General features: G+C 32.5%; 1 protein-coding gene across 3 annotated transcripts in view; it reads left to right on the forward strand.

Annotated features, from left to right (window-relative positions):
• SS18 (SS18 subunit of BAF chromatin remodeling complex) overlaps nt 1-21,792 on the forward strand; it is a 95,975-nt gene that overhangs the window by 21,158 nt on the left and 53,025 nt on the right. The gene's annotated exons all lie outside the window — the stretch shown is intronic.

Here is a 21,792-nt window from a genome sequence, read left to right on the forward strand (position 1 = left end):
GGAAACTAAACCCTGAATTTAGCATTGGAAACTAAACCCTGAATTTAGCATATCTTTTAGTTGGAAAAACCACTTTGAATGTTTAAAAAATTGAATATTTCTTATTCTCATTTCTATAGAGATTTACTTGATAGGTTGACAAAAAGAGGATAAAGGATAATTGATAGTATAGGGGATAGTCGTTAAACTCTAAGCAGGAAAGATTAAAAATTTGGAAACAATTGTTTTTGCTATTTTTTAAGAATCATTTGAGTCATGTAGGGCTGAGTTAATCTAAGGCTGATTTTTATATTTATTTTATTAAGTACACTTCCCTCTCTGCATTTTTTAGTAATAATAGATTTTTAATTTTCAAAATACAAAGATAGTTTTCAACATTCACCCCTTCAAAATCTTGTGTTCCAAAATTTTCTCCCTCTCTTCCCCCTCCCCTAAGAGAGCAAGAAATCCAACATAGGTTAAACATATGCAATTTTTTTTTGTCTTTCTTTCTGGGTTATTTTTACCTTCTGAATCCAATTCTTGCTGTGCAACAAGAGAACTGTTCGGTTCTGCACACATATATTGTATCTAGGATATACTGTGGCATATTCAATATGTATAGGACTGCTTGCCATCTGGGGGAGAGGGTGGAGGAAAGAGGGAGGGGAAAAGTCAGAACAGAAGTGAGTGCAAGGGATAATGTTGTAAAAAATTACCCAGGCATGGGCTCTGCCAATAAAAAGTTATAATTATTAAAAACAAATAAACAAAACAAAAAAAACATATGCAATTCTACTAAACATTTCTACATTTATATTGTTGCATGAGAAAAAAACAGATCAAAGGGGAAAAAAAGTATGAGAGAAAAAAAAAACAAACAAATAATGACAACAATTAAAAAAGGTGAAAATACTATGCTTTTGTCCACATTTAGTCTCCATAGTTCTCTCTCTGGATTGGAATGGCTCTTTCTATCCTTCCTAGAATCATCTTATTGTTGAAAAGAGCCACATCCATCACAGTGATTGATCATCACATAATCTTGTTATTGTGTACAATGTTCTCTTGGTTCTTTTCACTTCACTTAGCATTGTCTCTCTAGGCCTCTCTGAAATTATCCTGCTGATCAATTCTTATAGAACAATAATATTTCATAACATTCGTATGCCATAACTTATTTAGCCATTGCCTAATTGATGGGCATCCATTCTGTTTCTAGTTCCTTGCCTCTATAAAAAGGATTGTTGTAAACATTTTTGCTGTAAACAGATTTGCATAAACATTTTGCAAAGAGATTTTATGATCTCTTTGGGATGCAGACTCAGTAGAGACTATGTTGGATCAAAAAGTATGCAAATTTTTTAGCCCTTTGGGCATAGTTGGAATTGCTCTCCAGAATGGTTGAATCAATCCATAATTCTACCAACAATGTATTAGCGTGCCAGTTTTCCTACATGCCCTCCAACATTTATCAATATTTTTTCTTGTTATCTTGGTCAATTTGAGAGGTGAAGTGGTGTCTCAGAATTGCCTTAATTTGCATTTCTCTAATTTAGAGCATTTTTTCATATGACTAGAAATGGCTTTAATTTCTACACCTAAAAATTGTCTCTTTATATCCTTTGACATTTATCAATTGAGGAATGGCTTGTATTATAAATTTGAGTCAATTTTCTATTTATTTTTAGAAATGAGGCCTTTATTAGAAACATTGGATGTAAACTTTTTCCCCCAATTTTCTGCTTCCTTTTCAGTCTTGGCTATATTGGTTTTGTTTGTACAAAAACTTTTAAATTTAATGTAATCAAAATTATCCACTTTGCATTTCATAATATTCTCTAGTTCTTCTTTGGCCACAAATCTCTTCCTTCTCCAAAGATTTGACAGGTAGTCAGTCTATCCCTTGCTTGACTAATTTACTTATAGTAGCACCTTTTATGTTTGAATCATGAGGTTATTTTGACTTTATCTTGGTATAGGATGTTAGGTGTTGGTCAATGTCTAGTTTCTGCCATGCTATTTTTCCAACTTTACCAGCAATTTTTGTCAAATACTGAGTTCTTATCTCAAAAGCTGGGTTCTTTGGGTTTATCAAACACTAGATACTATGATCACTGACTACAGTGTCCTGTGAACCTAACCTATTCCACAGATCCAATACCTGGTTTCTTAATTAGGATCAAATTTAGCCTGCTTTTTAAAGAGGTTCTTTTTTTTTTTTTTTCTTTTTTTCTTTTTAATGCTATCCTGATATAAAATAAAAAAAAAAAAAGCAAGCAAATAACAAAAAGGTGAAAATGCTATGTTGTGATCCATATTTAGTCCCACAGCCTCCTGTCTGGATGCAGTTGGCTCTGTCCATCACAAGTCTATTGGAATTGGCCTGAATCATTTCATGATTGAAAAGAGGCAAGTCTAACAGTTGATCATTACATAAACTTATTAAGTTCTTTAAAAAAAAAAAATTGGCCTTTCAGGAATTATAGTTGAGTTAATGCTGAATCTATTTTCCTTTGAGGTTTTGTTTATATATGTTTTGGAGTCTTTTCTTTCTGGGTTTGTGTCTTAAAAAATCCCTGTCATTCTAAAAAACATCCTTTTTTATGGTGGGATTTTTTTTTTCTTTTCTCATTCTTCTAAACTCCTTTAGTTAGGGCTATTCTTTGCATATTTTTGGAGGGAAGATCTAGCATGCTTCTGCTGTTTTCTTGGGATGTTGAGTGTTGTATTATTTGGACTTCTCAAGGATTGCTTGGATTGGGGACCTGCAAGTTTTCAGAGCCCCCAAAGTCGTCAGATCTAGGGAAAGGTCTGATTGCTGCCCTTCTTCTCTGTGTCTGATCTTTGCAAGTTCCTGACCTGGGTTTGGGTCTAAGCTAAGTTAGATGCTATTGGATTACATCCTCTGGGTCAGCTGGAAAACTCAGCTGGTTCATAATAGGAGCCACATAGATACCCCATTGCTCTTGGATTACTGCCCTGGTTGTTCCTCTGCAGGCTTCAGAATGTATTAGAAATTGAGACTCTGTTGTGCTCTTTGGATCTAAACCACAATGTAGGTGCTCATTTTAGAACTTGGAGAGTTTTCTTTCTCTATTTTTTGCTAAGCAATTGGATTAAGTGACTTGCCCAGGGTCACACAGCTAGGAAGTGTTAAGGGTTTAAGGCCCATTTGAATTTAGATCCTTCTGACTCCAGGGCTGGAGCTTTATGCACTGTGTTATCTAGCTGCAGAACTTCCTCCTTTCTAAGCAGGCTGCCCAGGGTCTTTGAGAGAACCTTACCTCAGAAGTTTCCCCTTGGAATCCCTCCTTCCTGGTCCATGACCTAGAAATAGGTAATGGGTGAAAGCTGCCAGTTGACACTTATTACCACACCCTGCTTGATATTACAGAGCCTCAGCAGTTCTCTTCCATAGCTTTCATTGCTATTATAATGTAATTTTAAAATTCTTTCAAACTTTTTCTATTATTTAAGAAACTCTAATTATTCTTGTGGGCAAGCTGTTGATATAGATTTATTCTCTTTTTTAGTTTAGTGTCTTGATCATTTCTGAGTTTATATAGCAATTCTTTATTTTTTGCTTGTTCATGTTTAGTGTTGAGGCCTTTGCTTTGGGAGTCCTTCTTTAGGATCCCTTTTCCCCCTTTTTTTGACTCATGGTCATTATGGTTTCCCTCTTCTTGTGATGGAGATCCTTTCCCCTGGAAGGGAAGGAGAAATCTTTTTTTATTATTTTTCATCACAAGCTGCATCTCTCTTGTTTTTTTTCCCCATGGCAGAGGATATCCTTTTTCTCTTTCAGTGCCCCTTTCACCTCTCCCATTTTGTTGTCTTTGCTTTGAGACTTTTAACATTTTCTTTCTTCCTTGGGAGAAATTTTTCACTTTGATCTCTCTGGATGTCTTATTATTGAAACTTTTTTTTGAGGGGAGTTTCCCTTCCTTAAGGCTTTCACTTTCATTTTCATTCCTCAGGGGATTTCTTTGCCTTGGCTCTTTTTATTTTATTTTATTTTTGCTGGAAGCTTTTCACTTATATTTTCACTTTTGCCCTTTGAGGGATATGACTCTTAACTGTTTTTGACTTTAGGGGTTGTGTCCTGATCACATTTTTAACATTGTAGTGGTGTGGGGATGTTGAATATAGTTTTCTTCTCCTCAGCCATCTTAATGTTTGTTCACTCCCAGCCCCAAATGTTAGGAACTTTTTCTATGTAGCTGGGCGGCATGATGGATAGATACTGCAACAGGCCAGGAATCAGGAAGACTCCTCTGTCTGAATTCAAATCTGGTCTTAGATCTGGGCTAATTAGCTAGCAGTGTGATTTAATTGTGTTTGCCTCAGTTTCCTCATTCATCAAATCCCTTGGAAAAAGAAAGCGTTTAACATTATGGTATCTTTGCTAAGAAAATCCCTAATGGTGTCATGAAGACTAAGATATGACTGAATAACAAATTTGCCAGCCATTACTCTTTGTTTTGTCCTCCCTCTGTTGCTGAAGAGAAAAAGTTCAATCCCTTCTCTACAAGAGAGTTCTTTAGATATTGGAAGGTAGTTATATTCTTTTTAAATGTTCTTTTCTCCAAGTTAAATAAAAAAAAACCTAAAAATTAGTTAAATATAATTCTTTCACATTTGATACTTTATATAACTTGCTTTTCTTTTGCCTTCCTGATTGTCCTTGGATGATGTAGCTTATTATTGTACTGTTTTAATCCACATACTGAACAAAAATACCTCAGATAAGGTCCAAGAATGGCAAAGTACACAGAGACCTATCACCTCCTTATTCCTGGAAGCTGGGTTTCTCTTAATGCCGATCACATTATCTTTTTTGGTTGCCACAATATACCACTGGTTTGGAAATTTGCAGTTCAGTAAAATCTCCATATCTCTTCCAAACAAACTGCTGCCTAGCCATGTCTTCCTGTCTTAGTACATGTGAAATTGATTTCCTGTGCTCATATATAAAACTTTGCATTTATTCATATTGAATTTCAACTTATTGGATTCATTCTTATTAATATCTTTCAAAATCTTTTTGGATCCTCACTTTGTCATCTAATATATTATTTATCCCTTCTACTTTTGTTTCATATACAAATTTGATCAATTTGTTGTCATTCCTTTTATCAAGTCTCTGATAAAAAGGTTAAACAGCACTGATTTCATAGTGTATTGAAAAATACTTTGTAAGGAATGACATGGGATTCTTCCCAATGGGTAGGTAATCCATTTTTCAGCCTGGACTCTTACCAACTCGGGAAATATTTGTTGATTGTTCATTAAGTACATGAATACATTCTAATAGATATTGTGGGAGAGTAAAGAAAATAGTTTGTTCTTGCTTTTATGGACTTTGCCATTTATTTGAGAATACAAGATATAAACGTGTGAAAAGTTGTTTCACAAGATAAGAAATAACACTTCATGGCAGTGAAGCACTAATTACTAAATGAATAATACAGATCAGAGGTATAAATTAAAAGAATGATAAGATCACATCAGGCTGATGATATCTGGGGTGCCTTTGTGGAGAGATTTGGGTTTTATCAGTTGTCTGGAAAGCTGCCCAGTATTTTGATAGTCATGGAGAGCTTTCAATGTGGAGTATGATAACAGTATTATGGTAAAATTGCCATGGATCACTGCTACACAGGTTCTAGAAGAAAATAGTTATCAGAATGTGTTTTGTAACTTTATAATCCTATGGAAGGTTTAGAAATAAACTTTGTAAATTTCATCTGAAAACTTGTTCGGGGAGATTTTAGCTATAATCAGTAAATGTTTTTGTGATGTTTGATTATGTCATTAAATATTTCTCAAGTTCCCTCTGTGGTCTGGAAGGAATTTAGAGTTCATCTAATCCAACCTCCTCATTTCACAGAGAGGAAACTGAGACCTGGAGAGGCAAGGAAGAAGGAAGAATTAAAAAGAAAATAACAAGTTTTCACATATGAGAAATTAGGTTAGTATTATTGAAAAAAAAAAGTAATTTCAGAAAAAAGAGCAGATTTTGGGCAAAAAACAATAAATTCAGTTTTGATGCAACTAGGAGAGATAATGGAAAACATAATGATTAAGCCTAGAGTAAGATAGACTTTAGTTCAGATTTAGACTTAGACCCTTACTAAACTATGTAACTCTGGGCAAGTCAGTTTAAAAAAAAAAAATAAAAACTTTTCCCCTCAGTTTCTTTGACTATTAAAAAAAAAAGGAGATAAGAGCACCTACCTTGTAGGGTTGTTGTGAGGATCAAATGAGATTGTAAAGGACTTAGCACAGTATCTGGTGCAAAGTAGATACTATATAAATGTCTTCCCATTTATGCTAATATTTGTGAAAGTTTGTGCTTGCACCTGGATCTTTGGATTCATATTAAATACTCAATCTACTCTGCCTGCTCTGTTTCCCCAGAAGAGACAATTGGATTGGAACTCAACTGGTAAGACAAGTTAATTTGGGAATAGAACGGTTTAGTATATAAGGAGGTACAGAGAAAACTTCATATACATTTTAGGGAATAGACAATAATTGATAACAATTGATAACCCTGGGTCTTGGTGAAGAATTTCAGTTGTTTTCTAGTATAACTTCCTTAAAACATCTTAAAAATAATAATAGCTCTTTATTTCTCAAAGTATATGCAAAGATAGTTTTCAGTATTCACCCCTTCAAAATCTTGTGTTCCAAAAGTTTTTTCCTCTCCCCTGGACAACAAGTAATGCAATATAGGTTAAACAGTGCAGTACTAAACATGTTTCCCTGCTGCGTGAGAAAAATCAGATCAAAAAGAAAAAAAAACGAGAAAAGCAAACAATAACAACATCAGCAAAATTGAAAATATTGTGCTTTTATTCATATTCAGTCTTCATTGTTCTTTCTCTGGATTTTGTATGGCTCTCCTGTCACAAGTCACCTCATTGTTGAAAAAAGCTATGTTCATTACAGTTGATCATTACATAATCCTGTTGTTGCTGTATACAGTATTCTCTTGGTTGTACTCCATTTAGCATCAGTTCATGTAAATTTTTCTAAGCCTTTCTGAAATCATCCTACTTATCATTTCATATAGGACAATAATATTCCATTACATTCATATACCAGAACTTATTCAGCTATTCCTCAATTGATGGGCATCCACTCAGTTTCTATTTTCTTGACACTTCAAAAAGGTTGCTACAAATATTTTTGCACATGTGGGTCCTTTTCCCTTTTTATGATCTCTTTGGGATATAGACCCAGTAGAGACAGACACTGCTGGATCAAAGGGTATGCACAGTCTAAAAAGTATTTATTAAAGAAAGTCACTTTAATGTATTTCACCTTAACTATCTTGATTGAAAAAGTCAATGGTTAACTTTTTAATTAAACTTGTGATTTAATTGCATAAAAAGATTAAAAACGCTTCCCTATTTAGAGTAATGTATAATGCCAAGAACTAAGCCAAATAAGCTGCTAGTAGCTAAGATTGATATCAGAAATACCAGGTACTAGAAACTCATAAACTCTAAGATTCATAACATTGAATTTATTTTATTTTGCACGAAATTCTAATACATTTCTGAATTCTTAATGAACAGATTGAGGTCACAAATCAGAAGGGAGAAAAGACTGTGCAATGAGAACAATCATTTATGGAGCAGTTTCAGATGTAGAAATCATTTTATATTCGTTATTGTTCCTCATAGCAATACTGTAAAGTAGGTGTTAATATTGGTCCCATTTTACAAAGGACAAAGGTAATTTAGATAGGTTATATAGTTTAGTTGCTCAGGGTCATAGAGCTTGTGTCTAAGGCAGGATCCAAACTGTGGTCTTCATGACTGGAGTCTAAATATTCCATTACTGTGTTGTGCTATCACTCCGAATAATAGCAAAATAAGAGAAAAATAAGACTTTAAAAAGTATGGTCTGGGCTCACAGAATCTTAAAAGCAAACCTTTTGATATGTCTCAATAGGCACTAAATTATAAATTCTTAAGTACTTCGAAACTCCAAAATTTAGCCTCTCTGTGATCTAGATAGTAACAATTTCAGTAAAATATGATGTAAAAATAATTGTTATTCCTAATGATATGACCCATGATTACCAAGATAATTTTCTTTAAATTTTTTCCCTCAGTAATATATAAAAACATAATAAATAATAAATAAATAAATAAGTAATAAATAAAAAATATATAAAAACAATTTTTAACATTCATTTTTAAAAATTTAAGTTCCAAATTCTGTACCTCCCTCTCCTCGCTCTGAAATAAGTAATTTGATTATATGTAAAATCATGCAAAACAGATGTCTATATCAGTCATGTTGTAAAAGAAAACACAAAAAAACCAAAGAAATGAAAAATAGTATCTTTAATCTGCATTCAGACTAAATCAGTTTTTTTCTGTGAAGGTTCATAGCATTTTCCATCTTGAGTCCATTGGAATTTTCTTTGACATTTGTATTGCTGAAATTGGGGAAGTCATTAGCAGTTGATCATCATAACTTTATTATTGTTACTGTGCATGTTGTTGTTCTGCTTCTGCTGTCTTCACTCTGCATTCATTCATGTAAGTCTTTCCACATTTGAAATCATCCTGCTTGTTATTTTTTATAATACAATAGTATCCATTACAATCATAATACAATTACTTGTTTGACCATTCAGTCCCTTTTTTTCATTTTCCTATTCTTTGCCACTCCAAAAAGAGTTGCTATAAAATTTTTTTGACAAATACTTCTTTCATTTCTCTTTTTGATCTCTTTGGGAGTCCTAGTTAGTGGTATTACTGGACCAGAGGATTTGTATAGTTTTATAGCTCTTTGGATCAGTTCACAACTTTGCTAATATACTTGTGTGTCCTCTCAAATATTTATCATTTTTCTTTTTTGTCATGTTAACCAATCAGATAGTTGTAAAGTGGTATCTTAGAGTTGTTTTAATCTGCATTTCATATGAGTATAAATACCTTTGATTTCTTTGTCTGAAAACTTTGTGTTCATAGCCATTGAACACTTGTCAATTGGAGAATGACTTGTATTTTTATAAATTTGACTTGCTTCTCTATATTTGAGAAATGAGACCTTTATCAGAGATATCAAGGTTAAAATTTAATTGGACCATGTATTTAGAAAAATTTTCATTCTAAATAGTTAAAATTATGACTTCGTTGCTTAATGGGAAGAGAAATATTTGTAAGTCAAAATACTATTTTGTCTACAATGATTTAATCCTATGTGATTCCAGATAGAAAAGGTTTTTATTCTGTGATATTTTAATGTATCTATAATTTGATTCTCACCCATCCATTCATATTTATTTGGGTATCATATTTTATGTGATACATTATTCAGAGAGGATTTGTTTATGTATTTATTTTTAAATTTAATACCATTTTATCTTTTTTCTAATAATATGTAAAGACAGTTTTCAGCATTCATCTTTGTAAGATTTTTGAGCTCCAAATTTTTTTCTCTTCTTTCCCTCCTCTCTAATTCAGCAGGCAGTCTAATATGTTATGTGTGTATAATTATGTTAAACATCTTCATATTAGTTACATTGTGAAACATGACTCAGAAACAAAAGGGGAACCACGGGAAAGGAAAAAAAAAAGGTGAAAATGGCATGTTTTGATTTGCATTCAGACTTCATAATTCTTTTGCTGGATGAGGTCATTATTTTCCATCAAGTCCTTTATGATTGCCTTGGATCATTGCATTGCTGAGAAGAGATATAGTTGATCATTGCACAATGTTTTGGTTTTTTTTTTTTTTTTTTTTTTTTTAATACTATGTACAGTGTTCTTCTTGTTCTGCTCACTTGGCATCAGTTCATTTAAGTCTTTCCAGGTTTTTCTGAAGAGAGTATCTGTTTGATTCATTCAAGGCCTTCCTTTAGGCTTTTTAACTAATGGTAGCTTTCAGGATGTTTCTCTCATGTCTTGTTCTTATTGTGTAATCAGTTTCCTACCTCCCTCTCTGACTCTGTTCCTCTTTCCCTCCTTCCTTCCCATTACTTCTTGTTCTAGACATATTATTATCATAGAAGTCTGCAGCTAACTTAAAATTTCCCCTATGTGTCAATAGTACCTTTTGGGCTCCCCATAATTTGTTGATTCTTTTTAGGATTAACTTTCCTGATTTGTAGCCAAAATGATAACATTTATATCTGATTTGATTCTTACTCTGTGAGTCAGAGACTTCAGATATTATTTCTTTTTTTTATGAATGAAGAAAGTAAGGCTTAGAGAATTTCAGTGGCTTTGTTCTATGCAGAGAGCTAGTGGGATAGAATTTTACTCCTCATTTCTGACTTTGAAGTCTAACACTCTTTTTCATGCTATGCTTTTTCCTCATAGTCCCTGTGAAGTTCACCACAATAAGGTTGGTATTTAAAGACAGAGTTTTGTAATTTTCCAAATGTACTTCATATGATTCTGGTTCATTTTCTATCTGTGGCACTTAACAAAAATAGACTTAAGTTGTAGGACTTCTCATTCTGCTCATGTCATGGTTGGACAATGCACATTTTTCATAAATTCCAATGAGTGTTTCTTCTCTACATATTGCTGGAATGTGTTAATATCTGTCTTCTGTTAGAATGAAAGCTTTTTGCAAGTAGGGATTATTTTATTCATTATATTTATATTCTCCATGTTTAAATGGTGGTTGTTTGATTTTTTCATGCAAACTAATGCAGTTTGGTAAATGGCACCAAGAAAATAGCATCCATAAGAACAACCATCTAAATAAAAGAATACAAAACATGAAATGGAATGCAAGGAATTAGAATAATCAAAATTGACCCAGTAAAAGAGCTCTGGGAAAAAAAAGGTACTTCCCTAGCTTTACAGAGGTGGAAGCTATGGCTATGGCATATTATATATGCTTTCAAACAGTGATTTGTTTGTGGGTTTTGGTTTTGCTTCACTGCTTTTTTTTTTTTTTTCCTCTTCCTATTTTTGCACTTTATTATAAGGAATGGCTTGCTGGAGAGGGAAAGGATATCAAACAACCAAGAAACTAAAAACAAAAGATATTCACAAAATTTTTAAAATTGAAAAAAATTAAAAAAAAATGCAGTTGTTAGTGTTAGCAAAAAATATGCCTGGAACATTAGCCACTACCAGCCTACATTATGTGTTTGGTTTTTTTTATCTCTAAAATGTTTAGAAGACCCCTCTCTACACATCAAAATTAGGATATCCTCGATGAAAATATGTAAAGAAAACAGTAATGCTTTTATATTTTCTATAGCATATTTCTTTATCATCAATTACAATTTAAAAGGCATAGACAATATAAAGATTGAAAGATTTAAAAGGAATTTGACCTAATAACAAAATAATTGCATAAAGCTCTTTTCCCATAAGTGTTTCTCATTGAGAAGATAAGCCTATAAAATTTTTCTTGAATAAACAGAATTGAAATGATAGATATAATTGCAAAATTTTCTTGACTGATTCTTGGGTTATATCAATTGAGGGATAAACAGGCTTATGTTCATTGTCTTAGAGGGCATTCCTATGAAACATGCAAATAAAAAAGGGATTAGCTGTGATTGATAAGACCCTGCAAATGTTCTTGTGTGCAGGTGTCACTATACTGATCCTGTGCAGTCCTATAATGCAATGAGAATTTTTTAAGGTCATAGTTGCTCAAAAATGATATCCACAATAGTATATATGACAAAATAGATATTTGAGGTGGTAGTGGCTGAACAGTGAGTGAACATTTATTAAATGTCTGCTAATGTGCCAACTAATGTAGACCTTAAGGATATAAATACAATGAAAGAAGCCTAATTTTCTACTCACAAAGAGCTTTCATTCTAATGGTAGAGACAGAAAGGGTAGACATAAATATAGTCAGGTTAAATATAAAGAGAATCAATACAAATATGTAGTTGTTAAATATAGTATAGTTTGAGGGAGAGGTAGAAATTGAGGGAATCAGAAAAGGAAAGGTTTCATTCAGTAAGTAGTATTTGAATGGTATTACAAAGAAAAAAAAAAGGATTCTGTGAGGTAGAGGTAAGGGGGGGGAATTCATTAAAGGCATGGGAAATTCATTGGACATCAATGGGAAATAGTGTTGTATAAAGTAGATGTATAGAGGGAGGGAGAGTAATGACCGAATGACATTACAAAGACAGGTTGAGCTATGTTGGGAAGGACTTTAAAAACTAAACAGAGAAATTTAATTGGGATTCTAAAGCAGGGATTCTTTTTTTTTTTTTTTTTAACCTTGTTTATTTCTCTCTCTCTCTCTCTCTCTATATATATATATACATATATATATTTATCTATTTATCCTTATATGCATATATAATTTTTACACACATATATGCATTTATATATTTGTAAATTGTATTACCCACATATATATATTTTTTACGTATTTCCACATGAGTCATATTGGGAGAGAAAAATCAGAACAACAGGTAAAAACCATGAGAAAGAAATAATAAGGAAATTGTATGCTTTAAGTTTCATTCAGTCTCCATAGTTCTCTCTCTGGATGTGGATGTCATTTTCCATCTTAAGTTATTAATATTGCCTTGAATCACTGAATTGCTGAGAAGAGCTAAGTCTATCATAGTTGATCATCAAATACCTTGCTGTTCCTATGTATATGTTCTCCTGGTTCTGCTCATTCACTCAGTATCAGTTCATGTCTCTCCAGATTTCTCTGAAATCATCCTGCTGATCGTTTCTCATAGAACAATAATGTTCTAGAACATTCACATACTATAACTTATTCAGTCAGCCATTCGCCAACTGATGGGCATGCACTCAGTATCCAGTTTCTTGTCACTACAAAAAGGACTGCCATAAACATTTTTACACATGTGGGTCCCTTTCCCTTCTTTAAGATCTCTTTGGGATATAAGCCCAGGAATAACACTGCTGGTTCAAAGGGTATGCACAATTTGATAATTTTGGGGCCACAGTTCCAGATTGCTCTCCAGAATGATTGGATTCATTCATAACTCCATCAACAATGCATCAATGTCCCAGTTTTCCCATATCTCCTTCAACATTTATCATTATCTTTTCCTGTCATCTTAGCCAATCTGAGAGGTATGAAGTGAAGGTACCTCAGAGTTGTCTTCTTTTGCGATTCTCTAATCAGTAGTGATTTTGAGCATTTTTTCATATGACTATGATGGCTTTAATTTCTAAAGCAGGGGTTCTAAAACTTTTTCTGTGTCATGTATCCTTTTTGTCAGTCTATTAAAGTGTTTTGAATCCTCTTAATGTTTTTAAATGCAAATATAATTCATATGATCACAAAGGAAATCAATTATTATTGAAATAATAAAATGGGAAGGAAAAAACCATTTATGAACTACATAAAACTTGTCCATAGACCCCTTTAGGAGTGTTTTGACCCCTGATTATAAGTCCCTGTGTTGACCTCTGATTATAAGTTCCTATTCTAAGGATTAGAAACATTTTTTATTGAGTAGAGGAAGTCACATTGTTAGATTTTTACTTAAAGATAATCACTTTGGGTACGTAGTGGTGGTGCTTATCCTTTTTTCTGGAAGAGAACCATGACACTAGGGAGATGATGTTTTATAGGGAAATGTTTTATATACTCCTCTCAATTCTAAGAGATAACACCTTATTTTAGGCCCTAAGTGAGAAGCAATTAGGGCCTAAAATAAGGTGTTATCTCTTTGAATTGAGAGGAGTTGTATATAAGAGATGGAGAGATGAAAATGGCAAGATTTGGCAGCTGGTTGGGTAAAGAAGAGTAAGGAATTCTGGATGATATTGAATTTACACCACAGGGAGACTAGAAGAAATGATGATACTTTGAACATAAATAGCGAAGTTTGGAAGTTGAGTTTGGGGGGAAAAGAGTACGGCTAGGATAGAGGAACATGTGATGAACATAGGAAATAGACAAAGCAGTTAGGAGTAGAACTTCGAGAGAGGAGTGTCACAATTCCAGAGTTGGGGAGAATATCAAGGGGACAGGGTGGTAAGAAATGTCAAATGCCGAGGATAGGTTGAGAAGAATTAGGTCTGTGAAAAAGCCATCAAGTTTGGCAGCCAAAATTGTGACATGTCTATCACAGGACCACTTCTGTATATCTGGTAAAATTATGTGTCATATAAAAGTAGTAGCAAATCATCTTCTACAGATATGTTCATCGTCTTGTACAGAATAACATCTTTATAGCATTTTATGTGTTGATTAAAAAGACTATTATGAGAAGCAGCAAGGTCTTATATAGATTTATACTGGGAGCTAGAAAAATTTAGGTTCAGTTTCTGACTTAGACACCCTGACTTTGTGAGTCAGTTCTTTAAACCTTTCAGTGCCTCAGTCAAATTATAAATCGTGTGAAAAAAAGTTCTTGATATACTTTGTTAGAAATTCCTTACTGGAACCTTAAGTAAATGAATTTACAGTTTTAGTTTTTAAAAAAAGCCCCCAAACATACAGATCTATTCTATGTAGAGAATCAGTCTTAGATATATGTGTACCAGGAACCATTACCTAAGATGATGTATAGATAAATAGATATAGAAGAAATACAAATACAAACAAGGGTGAAGGTGATTCCCTTCTCAGGGAGCTCACTTTTTAGTGGGGAAAAACAGTCTGTAAATGGCTGGATTGTATTCGTGGGCAGTTGGTGACCTTTTAGACCTTCTAGCAGCTGATTCCAAGATTGGAGGATATCTACGCTAGTGGATAGAGAGCAGGCTATAGATGAACAGTTTCTAAAAGAAGAGTTATAACTTTTAAGCATATAAAACATTTCCCTAAGTCATTCAAATAAGAGAAATACAAATCAGAATAACTGAGATTTCACCACATCCAGTAAAAACTATCAAAGATGGCAAAATATAAATAGTTAATATTGGACGGCCTGGAGGAAGATAGGTACACTAATATGCTATTGGTAGAACTCTGAATTAGTCTAAGCATTCTGGAGAATAATTTTTTTTCCCCTCTAAATCAAGAAGCAAAGAATTATTATGCTACTAACAGGGGGTAAGGGTTTTTATCTATAAAAAGGGGTTTTAGCAATTAACAAGGGGCTGAAGATGCCATTAAGGCATGGCAAGTTTGGAAATACATCTAAAAAGGACTTAGGATCCTAATAGGCATTAGCTGTTGTGATGCTTAGCAAGTAGACTAACCCCAAAAAGGAGTTACTGGGGGCAGGGGAATTATGCTTATTGACTGGCAGGTTAACCTTAAAAGGGTTTTAGTTCCCTAAAAAGAATTAGCTTGAAAAGCAATTTGGAATCATGCTAAAATGTCAATTCTCATTCCATCTTATTACTTGGGATGCAGGGAGGCCAGAGATAGACAGGTAGAGGCCCTTATATACCAAAATATTCATTGTAGCCCATTTACTGGTAGCTGAACTGGAAACAAATGTGTCCATCAGTTGTAGAATAAGTAATCAAATCATGGCTTATGAAAAGAATAGAATATTAATTACTGTGTCCTAACAAGTGAGTAGGAGAATTCAGAGAAACTGAAGATAACTCTTATGAATAAAGTAGGCAGAACCAGAAAAAATAGTATACACATTGACTACGAAAAGAAAAAAACTTTATGAAGAAAGAAAAATAGGATGAAACTGAATGGTATGTAATTGTAATGATCAAATTTTGCTCAGGAAAAGAGGTGAGGAGGTACAGATGGGGAACTAAAGATACAGAATATTGCATATGTTATGACTCATTAATCACCATTTGTTAATGTGTGCCATGTACTGAGATATAGAAATAAAAATGAAATAGTCCTTGCCTTCACAGAATTTATATATTCTTTTTGGGGAATAATAAAAAACATAGTTTTTAAAGGGAACAATTACTTGGTGGTAGGGAAAGGGTGTTTTTGGAAATGAATGTGATGAAAAACAAAGTTTCAGTTAAAAAAATTAAAAAACAAAAACAAATGATATATTCTCAGTAACTTTTTCCATGCACAAAATAAGAACTATAGAGGACAACTTATATCACTACTAACTTTTGTCAGGGTTAAGCAGAGAATATGATATTGAATTTTTACATATTTTACTTATAATAGAGATTGTTGTAAATTATTGGAAGAGAGGATATAGAAGTAATAGTTCTTTAAGGTTTACAAAATATTTTCCTTTTAGTATCCTCCCGGGGAGGTTGGAAGTACAAGTAGTACTCTTTTTTTACAAACTGGGGATTAAAACCAAGAGAGGTAAAATGCTTTGTCTAAAACCACACAGACAATGAGTGTTGCTATTGAGATTCAAATCCATGTTTCATAAATTCAAATCCTATAAATGGTCTATTTTATACCTTAATAATGGGTAAAATATTACTTGTGGGAAAGTTGATGTTACTCTGATCCATTCTATTTTTGAGAAACTTAAAAATGCCATTTCTTTGAAATATTGCTTCTTTTCAAACATGTTTCAAAAGAGAAAAAAAGTCTTGAATTAAAAGTAATATTTTTTAAAAATTTACTTATGCTTTTTTATACCACAGTTATTCTCTCTGATACCCATTAAAATTTCCCCAGTATCAAAGAGAAAAAAGGCAAATAAAATTGGACACCAAAACAATTGTATCTGACAGATTAAAACATAAAATCCAATATTTCTTCTTTTTTGTGCCTTCCCAAAGAGAATTGAGTAGGTTTCATCATTTCTTCTCTGGGACCAAGATCAGTTATAATTAATTCAAGTTCACGCTGTCTTTCATAATGTTTTCTTTCTTTGACTTTTGTATATTATTCTCCTAGTCACAATTATATCACGGATTACCACCTTATATTGTTGTTTTGTCTTGTTCATTTGTGTCCAAATCTTCTTCATCCCATGAAACATAGCGTGTCCGGTCCTTCTAACCTTCATTGTCTCCTGAAGTCTTTCCAAATTCATGTTGGTTAAACATGTTGAACACCTTCCAAACTGAGGCTCATCTTTCCCTATCATATCTTTTAGCATTTTAATACTGTCTGTAAGGTTTTCTTGGCAGAGACATTGTAATGGTTTGCCATTTCCTTCTCCAGTAGATTATATATTTTATAAGAACTTTCCACTATGACCTCTCTGTCTCGAGTAACCCTGTATGGCAAAGCTCATAGTTTCATTGAGGCCATTTCATTGAATATATTGTATTCCTGTCATTTCTTTAGTACCATTTTTCTCCTTATAAGTACCTTAACTGGCAACAATTCAACATTATACAAAGAACTCCTCCAGTGTTTTTCTTTTTTTGGGGGGGTTACAGTAAAGTAATTTTAAATGTTCTTTTGTTCTCCTTCTTGTGTCAATTGATTTATAAAATTTAGCTTCTTTTTGAAATTATTAATGATTGTTGTTGATCTCCTTTGTCTATTCTCCATTTTAAATTACTTTTTATTTCATTGGAATGTCGCATCTTTTTACTGTTTTGCAACTACCTTTATATTAATTTGGGTCTTTGCTTGAAGATATTGTCTGACTGTGCAGACAGGTTATACAGGAATTACTTTACTTAAGCAAATTTTTTACAATACGTTAAAATACAATTTCATTTTTGTTGTTATTGGGTGCTCCTAGTCCACTGTTTACTGATTTCTTTTATTGAAAATACTCATGAATAAAGAAGTCTTTATATAGTTTAAAAATCTCTAGTTTCTCATGCCTTTTTTTGAGTAGGGTTTTTCCATACATTTTTTCTCCCATGTTCACCTACTTTCACTTTTGCACTGAAAACTAAATATCAAGGTATCTGTTAACTTAATTTAGGGGATCTTATTGATTTCTTTGTAGAATTTTATGTAATGAATCTTGGCTGCAATTAATGAACTGCAGTTATTTTTATAGTGTTCTTTGTAAATATCTAAAGTGAGCATTGCAAATTGAGATAACTAAATAATTCATGGACTATTTTAACTTGGTAAGTACATGATAAAACTACCAGTTTTGTTTTTTTTTTTTACTTTTTTTTTTCTTTTTGACTTATTCCAAAAAATACTTATGAACTATCTGTCCATTCAACTTAGTTTTCTTTTGGTTTCATGTACAATGATAAATTTAAGATTTAGTTTCCTTCAAAATAGTTTTTTAAAAATTGTAAACTTAGTTGATAAATGAGCATTTCCATATAAAAAGTAGAACAGAAAAATAAGATTGTAGATGAAACTGAAAATCTGTTATGCACTGCTTGCTTTTTTTGCCTTTTGAAGTATAAAGTAAATTCAACATTAGGCTTTTGAAGCTGTCTTCCTTATCTATAAGTACATCCTTCTAGCTTTTCTTCTTTAGTATGCATTTTTAAAATTAAATTTCTTCTGAACTCACATTTTATATGTAGAATAGAAAAAGATTGAAACTTCAAATCTTATATCTTTATTTTCTTTTTAAATATAATAAATTCAGAATGTAATTTTTGAAGCTGTCCTATCTATGATTCTTTCTATATAGTTTCTAGAAACTTAGTGCAAAGATTCCCCCCCCCCCTCAATTATTTTCCTTTTAATTCTAACTACATTAGTTTCGTTTATGCAAAACCTTTTAAAATTTATGTAATGAGAATTACCTTTAACTCTTTTATTCCATGTTTGGTCAGTATTCTCAATGTTTAGTTTTCTTATCTATAATTGCAGAAACTATTACCTTCCTTTGCTTCTTCAATTTGTTTATGATGTAACTTTATTTTTAAGGCATATCTATTTGTAGCTTGAACAGTATATGATGTGAGATGTTAGTCTTATCTTAATTTCTGCAACTCTTTCAGTTTCCTTAGCAATTTTTTCAAATCATACTTCTACAGTTTTTGTTGTTGAAACATCAACAAATTGTTTCAGTCATGTTAAATTCTTTATGACATTATTAGGAGTTTTCTTGGCAAAGATGCTAAAATAGTTTGCCATGTCTTTCTTCAGCTCATTTTACAGATGAGGAAACTAAGGCAGACAAGGTTAAGTGATTTGCCCTGGGGGTCATGCAGTAAGTAAGTGAGGCTACATCTGAACTCTAGAGCTTCTTAACTCTAGATCTTTTATTCTAGACACTGCCATGGGAGCTGCCTCGATCTACCTTAGTAGGTGAAGTCTTTAGGTTTATTGTAGATTACATATCTGTTCTGCTTCATTGATGGATTTTTCAAATTATTTTTATGACAGTATTTATGACAGTATTTTATAATACTGTTGAACATTTGTACAGCTAGACCCTCCTCTTTTTCACTTTTTTTCTCTATTTTTCTGAGATTCTTAACTTTTTGGTTTTTTAGACATGTTTTATTATTTGTTCTAATCCTAAAAGCAATTTAGTTTTATTGACATGATACTAAGTAAATAAAATGATATTGCCATTTTAAATTCTTTTGCCATATTTCAAAGACAAACAGTTGATATCTTCCTAAATAGTCTGTCATGATATCCAAAAAGAGCATTTTATAGTTGTATTCATATAATTTCTGTGTGTGCCTTGGTAGGTAGACTCTCAAATGTTTGATGAATTCTAAAATTATTTTGAATGGAATTTTTCTTTTTGGTTTTGTTGTTAACATTTAGAAACACTGATTTTTTTTTTTTTATGTGGATTTATCTTTTGTTAAATTTGCTGATACTATTGTTTCAGTTAAATTTTAGTTGATTTTTTAGAATCTCATATTATCTTTAGAAAATGATAATTTTGTTTCTTGATTCACTTTGTCTAATAAGATGTTCACCCATTGAACATTGGGCAAGGATCTTTCATTTGGATTACTAACAGCCAAATCAGAGTTTAAAAATGTTTTGAAAACTTAAATTTAGTACCTTTAGTTTCTTTTTCTGCTATTTTGCCACTCAGTGCAGAAAAGAGATGGGCTCACATAGTCATATCCTGGAACAAAAGATCCACAGCCTGAAGTTTAGGGCATAAATGAGATAGGAGCTTTAGTCATATGTTATAAGACATGATAAGAACTCTAATCCTTAGTTTCCTTTGAAAGTTAAGTAGCCTCTTACTGCATGTCATTTCATTTAAAAACATAATAGCTTTTAAAATTTCAAAATACATGCAAAATATTTTTTGGCATTCACCCTTGGAAAATATTGTGTTACAGATTTTTCTCTCTCCCCCCTTACCTGTGGGACAACTTCCTCTAGACAACAAGTAATCCAATATATAGGTTAAACATGTGCAATTCTTCTAAACATATTTCCACATTTATCATGCTGCACAAGAAAAATCGGATGAAAAAGTGGGGAAAATGGGAAAGAAAAAACGAGCAAGCAAACAACAATAGAAAGTGAAAATACTAACAGCATGTCATTTCTTAGTATTTGTAGAATAAAATGAAGAGTTTAAAAAAAAAGGTAAGCACAGTTTAGTCCCAGTTGAGCTAAAAAGAAAGACAGGATAATTCCTTTCTTTCAAAGAAAGAAAATACAGATTTCAATTTATTTGTTGGCTTTTAGGGCACGTTTTACTTTAATTAACGTTGTAGAACTGGGGTGAAAGTAATATCCAAATATAGAGAAGTGGATGTTGATTGCTTGTTCATACCACTAGACACTATTGTAAAGATGGTTACTCTTGTTCAGAGAGAACAACCATTGAAGATCTCCCCTCCATCCCCAAAGAATGAGAAGCAGTTTTTTCTTTGTTTTAAGGGTTGTCATGACCAAAGAATTTCCTCAGCTAGTGGTCAGTCTATTGATAATGCATTTTTTAATACTTTACCTTTTAGGAAACAGATTGAAGAATCAAGAGTAGGACTTCGTGACTATTTACTCTGTAGTACCATGTGATTGCAGGAAATCTCTTGTCCACTACTTACCAGGCTCATTTATACTTTGCTTTTATGATCAGATACATGGCTATTTGACATGGCTGTTTAGATAGTAGTTACTAAATAAATGTTTGTTGAATGAATTTGAAATATGAGAAAACAAAAAAGAAATGTGAAAATTGTGAAAACTTGATCTGTGATTATATTAAATGTTATAATTTATAAAACTTCACTCATTTTAAGCTTATAAAACCTATTTTATATGTTTTTATTCATGTTCAGGGTTAGAAGGTTCCTCATAACATTTTCAGTTTTATTCTAGAAGAACATAAACCTAGTATGAATTAAGGATTTTCTTGTTCTTATATCTTACACTGTTTTTGGGTCCCAGAAGTGTAATTTTCTGTGATGCTGTACTTTTGGCTCTGTTAGATGCCCTCTAAAGCCCTCAGCTGACAATTTTTATATCCCCACGGACAGTCTTCAGTATAAATGATAAAATATTCATCCCTTGAGTCTGTGACATCACTAGAAGAGGGCATATTATGTCTTCTTGAGCCAGGAAGTTTAATATTTCAGAATTACCCTTTGGGATTTGCTGGGGTAGGGAGTTGGGGGGAGCAGAGAGATTGAAGTGAGAAGAAAAAGAGTTTGAGAATTTGAGGGGTGGTTGAACATTTGTGATGGTGTATGTAATATGTAGAGGGGATTCTTTCAGTTTGCTGAGTTATTTTAGTAAATGTGGGGAAATAAAAATATTTTTATATTATTGAAAATGTCTAAACTTCCTCCTGAGGATTAGGAAATTTTTTTTTATTATTATATTGACAACATTTAAAGTATATTTCAAGTTTTTTTAAATAGGGGGATAGGGGAATAGACATGTGATTTTATTGGTATGAGAAACTCCCAGATGAGGAAACTTTTTTCTGCATTTAGAACTTGAATTAACTGGGACAGGATATTTTAAACTTTTTCCACTCGTTTCATCCTTTTGCCTGAGAAATTTTTACTTAGCTCTCATATTGAATCTGAGCTAAGGTTTTTGGCAGTATTTGTCCATTTACAGTGCAAAGTGCACATGTATATTCAG

This window comes from Sarcophilus harrisii, chromosome 1 (genome assembly GCF_902635505.1).
Source record: "Sarcophilus harrisii chromosome 1, mSarHar1.11, whole genome shotgun sequence".
NCBI classification, from domain to species: Eukaryota; Metazoa; Chordata; class Mammalia; order Dasyuromorphia; family Dasyuridae; genus Sarcophilus; species Sarcophilus harrisii.